Source organism: Bos taurus, chromosome 7, assembly GCF_002263795.3.
Source record: "Bos taurus isolate L1 Dominette 01449 registration number 42190680 breed Hereford chromosome 7, ARS-UCD2.0, whole genome shotgun sequence".
Classification (NCBI taxonomy): domain Eukaryota; kingdom Metazoa; phylum Chordata; class Mammalia; order Artiodactyla; family Bovidae; genus Bos; species Bos taurus.
In genome coordinates, this window is record NC_037334.1 from 51,251,089 (window position 1) to 51,261,734 (window position 10,646).

Here is a 10,646-nt window from a genome sequence, read left to right on the forward strand (position 1 = left end):
CTGCAAAGCGGGAAACCTGGGTTCAATCCCTGGCTTGGGGAGATCCCTTGGAGAAGGGAAAGGTTACCCACTTCAGTATTCTGGCCTGGAGAATTCCATGGACTGTATAGTCCATGGGGTCACAAAGAGTCGGATATGACTAAGCAACTTTCACAATCACTTTTCATAGTAGCCCCTTAGGGGTTAATTCAGTTGTGGAATGCCATATAAACAAGAATTTCTTTACTGAATAAATTCAACTTTTTTTTGTCCTGAATTCAGACAGAAGCAGTAAATATACAATAGGTGTTACATTATTTACAGGTAATTAATTCTCTTAAATGAGTTGACAATCACCACTTGTGTTTTTCAATGACTTCATTGTTTTTTTAAAAATCTATACTCCCAATAACATAAATTTCAGCGCAACCTATGACTGATTTTTTTAAAATAAATTCTGAATTTAGAGTCCACATGAGTGAAATTTGACTCTAGCTATTTTATTATATTATAATATATATGTTCATTTATATTCTGTATTTGGAAGAAATACAATCCAGGAACAATCTCCAAGCACAGGGAGAGAAGTAGTTATAAAATTGTAAAGTTTGTTTCCAATATTTATTAGGTAGACAAGCTGAAATACAGTAAAATAATTTTCCCCCCAAAGTCAAGTCATAAACAGGCAGTGCAAAGAAGTTTCGGTTTTGGTTTTACCTCATTGGAACCATAAATAGCAATCAGTTTATTTCTCTCAGGTATTCCCCTAACCACCATTCTTTTCCTTTCCATTTGCCTTCTCTTCCTTTTTTATTTCCTCTAATTAGCATAATGACGAGACAATATGACTAAATTAAGTCATTCCATTTCTCTCCACTCTAGGTCAAGGTAACTACTTCTGGTTACCCTATTTTCTGCTGGCTTCCTTTTACCTGCTGAACAGTCTGCTTTCAGATGGACAGCTCCTGCTTTATTCTTGGACAGAGCAAAGGCTGAAATTTTCCTGAAGCTGATTTGTGTCATAAGGCCAGGCTCAGGAAATCAGTGGTCTGAGGTCTTGTATGTTTGTAGCGTGAGAATATCAATACACTCTGAGCATACTGGGCGGGAGCATCATATAGTGGACACAACTTTGGTGTTAGAAAGATCTCAATTCAAATTAATCTTGACTGGTCAATAAAGTCAATAGATCCTCTGGAGCGTATTTCTTCATCTCTGAAAGACAGATTAATAATATTCACTTTAACTTCCTGTTAAAGAATCTGATACTTAGTAAGCACTCAATACAATTTGGTCCCTTCTTCTCCTCTTCAAGTTCTTTTAATTGAAAATGACTTTTTAAAATGTCATCCTTTCATGGTCCATTGATGCAAGGCCAATCCTTTGGCCCTTTCCATAGGATACACTGACGTGATAGGGAGATGAGGGGATATACTGTCTCCTGAATAGATTTGTGTTTTAAGGACTTTCAGGAAAGGAATTTTGATGTAGCAAGGGCAGTGCTAGTGGCAATTTCAATGTTATGTTCTGGGAAATCTAAAAGTTCTATGAGGTTCTCTGAAAACATGAAAATAGGAAACATTTCATTTCTGCCTGCTCTATGATCTATAAACACCACCTAACAATATACATTGGTCATCAGCATTCAATTGTACTACTTGACATAGAAAGAGCTTAACAGGTTTCTATGAAGATCGCATAGGAAATACAAGTCTATAAAGTTCAAAGCACCTTATAGATCTTTATTTTGTCCTGAAATATTGTGCATTTATTATATGAAATAAAATACACACTAACATTAATTTGAAATTCTTTTTTGTCATATTAAGAGTACACATGATCTTTGACTTGAGCGACTTCACTTTCATCTTTCAATTAATTATACTTCTAGGAATCTGTCCTAGAATATACTCATATGTGTGTACAAATATGCATGCAGAACCATATTTACTGCAGAGTGTTTGTACCAACAAAGAGTAGTAAGAATTGCTTAAGTATTATAGAATAGTCATATAATAGAATACTATGAATCCATTAAATGATAAACAATTATTAATCAGATAGCAACTACATGCTCAGAACCTTATTGAATGCTGAAGGAGAATAAAAAGAACTATATGTCATGATTTTTATCCTGGAGGAGTTTATGACTTGGTTGAGAAGGGTCCAAGATGCACAGATCCCCAGCTTAAAATTGTATGTCTTCGTGCTCACTTCAGCAGCATATATACTAAAATTGAAAGGCTACAGAGATTAGCATGGCCCCCCTGGGCAAGGATGACATGCAAATTCATGAAGTGTTCCATATTTTTTAAAAAATAGAAGAATAAAATGAAAAAAAAAATGTCTGCCACATGAGTCAACTTTTTGGTTTGTGTTCTTGAAGAAGAATCTTCTGGACCAGAGGATGGCAAACTACAGCCCATCAGCCAAATCCAACTCCTTGCCTATTTTTGTAAATAAAATTTAATTAGAACACAGACATGCCCATTCATTTATCTATTGTCTAGTTTACTTTCCTTTTTTAAAAAAATGCTTATTTATTTATCTGGGTGCAGCGAAGTGCCAGGTCTTAGTTTTGGCACTGGGGATCTTGAATCTTTGTTGCAGCACGAGGGATTTTGAGTGGTGGCATGTGAACTCTTAATTGTGGCATGTGGGATCTAGTTCTCCAACCAGAGATGGAACCCAGGCCCCCTGCATCGGGAGCGTGGAGTCTTAGCCACTGGACCACCAGAGAAAGTCCCTAGGCTACTTTCCTTATACAGAGCTGAACAGTTGTAACAAAGATCTTATACCCCACAAAGCCAAAAATATTTACTAACTGGTCCTTTACAGGAAAAGTTTAATCCTCTTGTAGGCCTTAAAAAAAACACAACTCCTTAAAAAAGGGGTTGGTGGTGCCCTGTGACTACCTAGAGGGATGGGGGGTAATTGGAGATAGGTTCAAGAGGGAGGGGACATATGTGTACTTATAGTTGATTCACGTTATTGTATGGCAGAAACCAACGCAACACTGTAAAGCAATTATCCTCCAATTAAAAATAAAAAAAAAGTCCAAGATTCACAGGAAAAAAAATGGATTGGAATTAAGGATGGTGGTTTGAAAATATGTCCTTAAATTCTTTTATATGTTTTCCTTTACTAGATGAAGCTGAATCCCTGGGCACCCATGTGTGGGCAATTTGTGCTTGCTGGTGGTGGCCACGTTGCTTTCTGATAGAGGTGTGGAATTGGTGGCTGTGGCCTCTGGCTGGAATGAACCACAGTCTCTGAGGAAGCAGGGGAGCTGAGCTGGAACTATGGCCAATATAGTGGTAGCAGTTAGACTGACCATTGTGCAGGTTGTTATGTTTTGCAAGCCGTGAGGCATATGGACTCTCAAGTAAAACAGATTTTTCACAGTCTATCCAAGTCTGCCTTTACTAGTGACCATTACAGAGATGAGTTTGAATGCAAAGTGACAAAATGGGAAGCAGCATTAATACCAGGTTTAAGTCCTACTGCCAATAAAGAAAAAATAAGAGATGCTCATCAATGAATTGTGCATTTAAATCACCCAGACAAGACAGGATCTCCTTAGATAGCAGTCAAAATCAATGAAACTAAAGATTTACTAGAAACTCAAGCTAGAAAATGAAGTAAATGTATGATGAATTTTAAGTTCTTATTCATTTGTGTACATGGGTACCAGCTTTTTATCATAAAATACCTCAAAGCTCCAAAAAATAAATAACTAAAAATAAAAGATGAAGCTTAATTTTCTTCTGAGTATGGACTGAACTTAGTAACTTCCTTCTAATAAATAGAATAATATGCAAATAAGGGTGTGTGAATCCTGACACTAGACCATAAAAGATGTTACAGTCTTCTCCTTGCCCTCAGATCACTTGCTGGAAGAAAGTTGATTGCTATGTTGTGAGGACACTCAAGTAACCCTGTGCAGAGGTCCACGTGGTAAGGAACTGATACCTCCTGCCAGCAACTAGCAAGGAACCGGGCCTTCTACTAATGGCCACGTGAGGAAACCCTCTTGGAAGCTCCAGCCTTCGGCTCCAGTCAAGCCTTCAGATTGCTGGAGTCTTGGCTGATGTCTTAACTGCAACTTCATGAGAAACCCTGACATAGAACCACCCTGTTAAAGCCACTCCTGTATTCTTGACCCACAGATAACTGGGAAATAATATCTCTTGCCTTAACCTGCTGAATTTTGGGGTAATTTGTTATTTGACAATAAATAATTAATACAAACTGAAGGCTATAGATGCTCTAGAGCAGCGGGTCTGCAAACTCTCTGGAAGGGCGAGACAGTCAATATTTTAGGCTTTTGAACCATCTGGTCTCCATGGCAACTACCCCACTCTGCTGTTATAGCAGGAGGGCAGCCACACACAATAGGTAAACAAATGTGCGTGGCTGTGTTCCAATAAAACTTTATTTACAAACACAGGCATCAGGGTTGTGGGCCATAGTTTGCCAGCCTCTGCTCTAGAGAATCAAATTTTAATGACATTAAGCAATGATTAGAAAGGAGTTGTAGAAGCTGGGGAATTTCTCAGCTGAAGGCTGCAAAACCAACTACCAAGGAAACCCCTGATTAGAAAAGGGTATGTGCACAATATGGTCACAATTCTTTTTTTATCTTACCCTGTAAGTTTTTGCCAAGAGAAGAAAAATAAAATAATCGGAAGGGTGATGAGATTTTTTTTTCCCCCTAAGAAATTCTAGAATGAGGACTGAGCACCCACTAGGGAAGAGAATAAGAAAACTGAAAATAGGAGGAAACTGCTCTTATGGTCTTTTTGCCAAGCTGCTAAGACCTGTGAGCACCAGTGCCAAGGCTAGTGTTTTAAACACGCAAAGCAAGTTTGTTAATGATGGAAGATTATCTTTCATTAACACCTGGAAATAGGACAAGGAACTAAAATGTAGTTACTGTTAGTGGAAATTAAAAAGGGACCCAGACTTTACTTAAGTTTATTTTATACCATTTTGCTCCAAGTATATCACATTTTCTTCGTGGTCCTTAGGACAGGTCTGTAAACTTAGTAAACATAATATTATGAAAAAAAAAAAAACTCATAACTTACTGGAATGATATGCTACCACATGTCTGTTAGAAGAAAGCCTGACTGGATCTTACCACCATAGTCAGAAGTCACTATTTTTAGTGGCAACTCCTCAAACTGCAGGGTCACCATGCAGTCATGCAATCCCAAACTATTATCATCACAGCTAAGATTTACTGAATTCCTACTAAACACCGGGTACTGGGCAAAGCACATTATCTGCATTATTTCATTTAATCCTTTCAATAACCCTAAGGGGTTAGGTTTAGCATTATCCTCATGCTACAGATGAGAGAAAAAAAACAACTGAGTGCAGTAACTTACACAAAGTCACTCAGTAATAAGTGGCAGAGTTAGAGTTTGAACCTGGCAAGTCAACCTATGGAGCCCACAGCCTTGATCTACCTCTGCTGCAAACCCTGAGGAGAAAAGTTTAAGTGCAATATTGTGTGATAACTATGACCTCACATTTTCTTTCAAAGATGATCAGTTTGATTGGGTAAAGAGAATTCAAATGAGTTAAACAATTGAAAAACACTCTGACAAAACACAATAGTAATAATCATTCATTGCTTTTGGTAGAATAGACTCTAATGGGGGGTTGGTTTCTAAATCAACAAGTAAGGAAAAAACTAAACATAGACAAACTACTCCAAAATGCCTTAAAATTGCTCATGAAGTACATTTCGATAGACACAGCTTTGTAAGGAAATGATAGATTCACCTCTCCCTTCCCGTGCTCCCTCTGGGGCGTATCCACATTTAGAATGGCTGAGCTTTACCTTCAAAATGTAAATTTTCTCTCCTCTCTCTTCTTTCCTCCTTTCTTTCATTGTGCGTATTTTAATGTACATAATTTTAAAATATGTATGATGTTACTCCAGGCTTCCCAGATGGCTCTAGTAGTAAAGAACCCATCTGTCAATGCAGGAGACATAAGAGATACGAGTTCAATCCCTTTGTTGGGAAGATCCCCTGGAGGAGGGCATGGCAACCCACTCTAGTATTCTTGCCTGAAGAATCCCATGGACAGAGGAGCTCGGCAGGCTACATAGAGTCCACAGGATTATAAAGATTCGGACACAACTGAAGAGACTTAGCTTCAGTTACTCTATTGTAATTAGAGTATGATGTCAGTCTATTGTACAAACCTAGAATGGAATATAAATGTGAAGGCCACCCGAAGTAAAGAAAAGTAATAATTTTTCTTTTATAAACACAGTATCTCAAGGATAGTCTAACATGCCGGTGTCATGGCATATACACACTGTCCACTCTTCTAAGAAAATCATCTTAGTCTACCCTGGGCATGGACATGATTCAAGCACAAGCAAATTTCTCACAAGCAGAGCAAATTTCTCTTTCATCCTAGTTGTCTAAAATTAGTACAAGAATTGAGGTGCTTTTTGAGATGACAGAACTTGGAAAGCTGAGACCAAGAAATTTAGGAGATGGTACTTGGAAAAAGAAACATGAAGCAAACAAGAGGAGAGAAAAGGACAATCAAGAATGCTCTGCCAGGGAACTCATTTCAAAGAAAGAAGGCAAAGAGGGTAGGTAGAGTGGGAAAAAGCTCTCTGCAAAATCCAGCACATCCTGCATATTCCCAGGTCTCATTATATTGAGCCAAGTCCAGAAAGGAGCTTATTTGCAAACAATTGTCATAAAGTTTAAAAAGAAGAGGAGGGATTGAAACAAGGCTATAACTAGAGCAGGGTGAGTGATACTAAAAGATGATGCTGTGAAAGTGCTGCACTCAATATGCCAGCAAATTTGGAAAACTCAGCAGTGACCACAGGACTGGAAAAGGTCAGTTTTCATTCCAATCCCAAAGAAAGGCAATGCCAAAGAATGCTCCAACTGCCGCACAGTTGCACTCATCTCACACACTAGTAAAGTAATGCTCAAAATTCTCCAATTCAGGCTTCACCAGTATGTGAACTGTGAACTTCCAGATGTTCAAGCTGAGTTTAGAAAAGGCAGAGGAACCAGAGATAAAATTGCCAACATCCGATGGATCATTGAAAAAGCAAGGGAGTTCCAGAAAAACATCTATTTCTGCTTTATTGACTATGCCAAAGCCTTTGATTGTGTGGACCACAACAAACAGTGGAAAATTTTGAAGAGATGGGAATACCAGACCTCCTGACCTGCCTCTTGAGAAATCTGTGTGCAGATCAGAAAGAACAATGGACTGGTTCCAAATAGGAAAAGGAGTGTGTCAAGGCTGTATATTGTCATCCTGCTTATTTAACTTATATGCAGAGTACATCATGAGAAATTCTGGGTGGATGAAGCACAAGCTGGAATCAAGATTGCCAGGAGAAATATCAATAACCTCAGATATGCAGATGACACCACCCTTATGGCAGAAAGTGAAGAACTAAAGAGCCTCTTGATAAAAGTGAAAGAGGAGAGTGAAAAAGTTGGCTTAAAGCTCAACATTCAGAAAACTAAGATCATGGCATCTGGTCCCATCACTTCATGGCAAATAGATCAGGAAACAGTGGAAACAGTGAGGGACTTTATTTTGGGGGAGCTCCAAAATCACTGCAGATGGTGACTGCACCCATGAAATTAAAAGATGCTTGCTCCTTGGAAGAAAAGTTATGACCAACCTAGACAGCATATTCAAAATCAGAGACATTACTTTGCAACAAAGGTCCATCTGGTCAAAGCTATGGTTTTTCCAGTAGTCATGTATGGATGTGAGAGTTGGACGATAAGGAAAGCTGAGGGCTGAAGAATTGATGCTTTTGAACTCTGGTGTTGGAGAAGACTCTTGAGAGTCCCTTGGACTGCAAGGAGTCCACCCTAAAGGAAATCAATCCTGAATATTCATTGTAAGGACTGATGCTGAAGCTGAAACTCCAATACTTTGGCCACCTGATGTGAAGAACTGACTCATTTGAAAAGACCCTGTTGCTGGGAAAGATAGAAGGCAGGAGAAGAAGGAGACAACAGAGGATGAGATGGTTGGATGGCATCACTGACTCAGTAGACATGAGTTTGAGTAAACTCTGGTAGTTGGCGATAGACAGGGACGCCTGGCGTGCTGCAGTCCATGGGGTCGCAAACAGTCAGACACGACTGAGCAACTGAACTGACTGACTGACACTTGCCTTGAGCACCAGATTTAAGAGGTGCCAAAAAACTCAATCATGAAGATAAATAATACTTTAATTCAATAGTCTAAAAAATCAAATTGGCAAGCTACAACTAGACACCTGCTTTGCCAATAAAGTTTTATTGGAACCAAGGTCAGTTTCAGGGTGATGTTATTCAGTTACTCACCCATGTCTGATTCTTTGTGACCCAATGGACTACAGCACACCAGGCTTCCTTGTCCTTCACTATCTTGTGGAGTTTCCTCAGATTCATGTCCACTGAGTCAGTAATGCTATCTAACCATCTCATCCTCTTCTCCTTTTGCCAGCATCAGGGTCTTTTCCAATGAGTCAGTTCTTCGCATCAGGTGGCCAAAATATTGGAGTTTTCAGCTTCAGCATCAGTCCTCCCAATACATATTCAGGGTTTATTTCCTTTAGGATTGACTGGGTTGATCTCCTTTCCATCCAAGGGACTCTCAAGAGTCTTCTCTAGCACCATGATTCAAAAGCATCAATTCTTTGGCGCTCAGCCTTCTTTATAATCCAACTCTCACTTACATACATGACTACTGGATAAACCGTAGCTTTGACTATATGGACTTTGTCAGCAAAGTGATGTCTCTGCTTTTTAATACACTGTCTAGGTTTTTCATAGCTTTTCTTCTGAAGAGCAAGCATCTTTTGATTTCATGACTATAGTCACAGTCCGCAGTGATTTTGGAGCCTGTTTCCCCTTCTATTTGCCATGAAGTGATGGGACTAGATGCCATGATCTTAGTTTTTGAATGTTGAGCTTTAAGCCAGCTTTTTTACTCCCCTTTTTCATCCTCATGAAGGGGCTCTTTAGTTCCTATTAACTTTCTGCCGTTCAGTTCAGTTCAGTTCAATTACTCAGTCGTGTCTGACTCTTTGCAATCCCATGAATCGCAGCACGCCAGGCCTCCTTGTCCATCACCAACTCCTGGAGTTCACTAAGACTCACGTCCATTGAGTCAGTGATGCCATCCAGCCATCTCATCCTCTGTTGTCCCCTTCTCCTCCTGCCCCCAATCCCTCCCAGCATCAGAGTCTTTTCCAATGAGTCAACTCTTCACATGAGGTGGCCAAAGTACTGGAGTTTCAGCTTTAGCATCATTCCTTCCAAAGAAATCCCAGGGCTGATCTCCTTCAGAATGGACTGGTTGGATCTCCTTGCAGTCCAAGGGACTCTCAAGAGTCTTCTCCAACACCACAGTTTGAAAGCATCAATTCTTCGGCGCTCAGTTTTCTTCACAGTCCAACTCTCATTGGTATCATCTGCATATCTGAGGTTGTTGGTATTTCTCCTGGCAGTCCTGATTCCATCTTGTGATTCATCCAGCCCGGCATTTTGCATGATGTACTCTTAACTCAGTTGGTAAAGAATCTGCCTGCAATGCAGGAGACCCCAGTTCGATTCCTGGGTCAGGAAGATCTGCTGGAGAAGGGATAGGCTACCCACTCCAGTATTCTTGCACTTCTTTTGTGGCTCAGCTGGTAAAGAATCTGCCTGCAGCACGGGAGACCTGGGTTTAATCCCTGGGTTGGGAAGATCCCCTGGAGAAGGGAAAGGCTACCCAATCCAGTATTCTGGCCGAGAGAATTTCATGGACTGTATAGTCCATGGGGTTGCAGAGAGTCGGACACGACTGAGCGACTTTCAGTTTCACTTTCACTCTGTATATAAGTTAAATAAACAGGGTGACCATATACAGCCTTGACATACTCCTTTCCCAATTTTGAACCAGTCTGTTGTTTCATGTCCAGTTCTAAATGTTGTTTCTTGACCCGCATACATGTTTCTCAGGAGACAGGTAAGGTGGTCTGGTGTTCCCATCTCTTGAAGAACTTTCTAGTTTGTTGTGATTCATAGTCAAAGGCTTCAGCATAGTTGATGAAGCAGAAGTAGATTTTTTCTGGAAATCCCTTGGTTTCTCTCTGATTCAATGAATGTTGACAACTTGATCTCTAGTTCCTCTGCCTTTTCTAAATCCAGCTTGAACATCTGGAAGTTCATGTACTGCTGAAGCCTAGCTTGAATGATTTTGAGCATTACCTTACTAGCATGCAAAATGAGCAGATTTATCCGGTAGTTTGAACATTCTTTGGCACTGCCCTTCTTTGGGATTGGAATTAAAACTGATCTTTTTCAGTCCTGTGGCCACTGCTGAGTTTCCCAAATTTGCTGACATATTGAGTGCAGCACTTTCACAGCATCATCTTTTAGGATTTGAAATAACTCAGCTGGAATCCCATTACCTCTGCTAGCTTTATTAGTAGGTAGTAAAGCTTCTTAAGGAACACTTGACTTCACACTCCAGGATATCTGGCTCTATGTAAGTGATTACACATCATGGTTTTCCCAGTCATTGAGACCTTTTTTATACAGTTCTTCTGTGTGTTCTTGCCACTTCTTAATCTCTTCTGCCTCTGTTCAGTTCAGTTCAGTCACTCGGTCGTGTCCAACTCC

At 39.8% G+C, this 10,646-nt stretch overlaps 1 non-coding gene and 1 pseudogene across 1 annotated transcript; both read left to right on the forward strand.

The window, feature by feature from the left end:
- Window positions 1-2,185: 2,185 nt before the first annotated feature.
- Window positions 2,186-2,291, forward strand: LOC112447581 (U6 spliceosomal RNA). The gene has a single exon (XR_003035781.1). It is a non-coding gene; the product is annotated as a U6 spliceosomal RNA (small nuclear RNA).
- Window positions 2,292-3,063: 772 nt separating this feature from the next.
- Window positions 3,064-3,673, forward strand: LOC100297630 (mitochondrial import inner membrane translocase subunit TIM14-like; annotated as a pseudogene).
- Window positions 3,674-10,646: the final 6,973 nt, after the last annotated feature.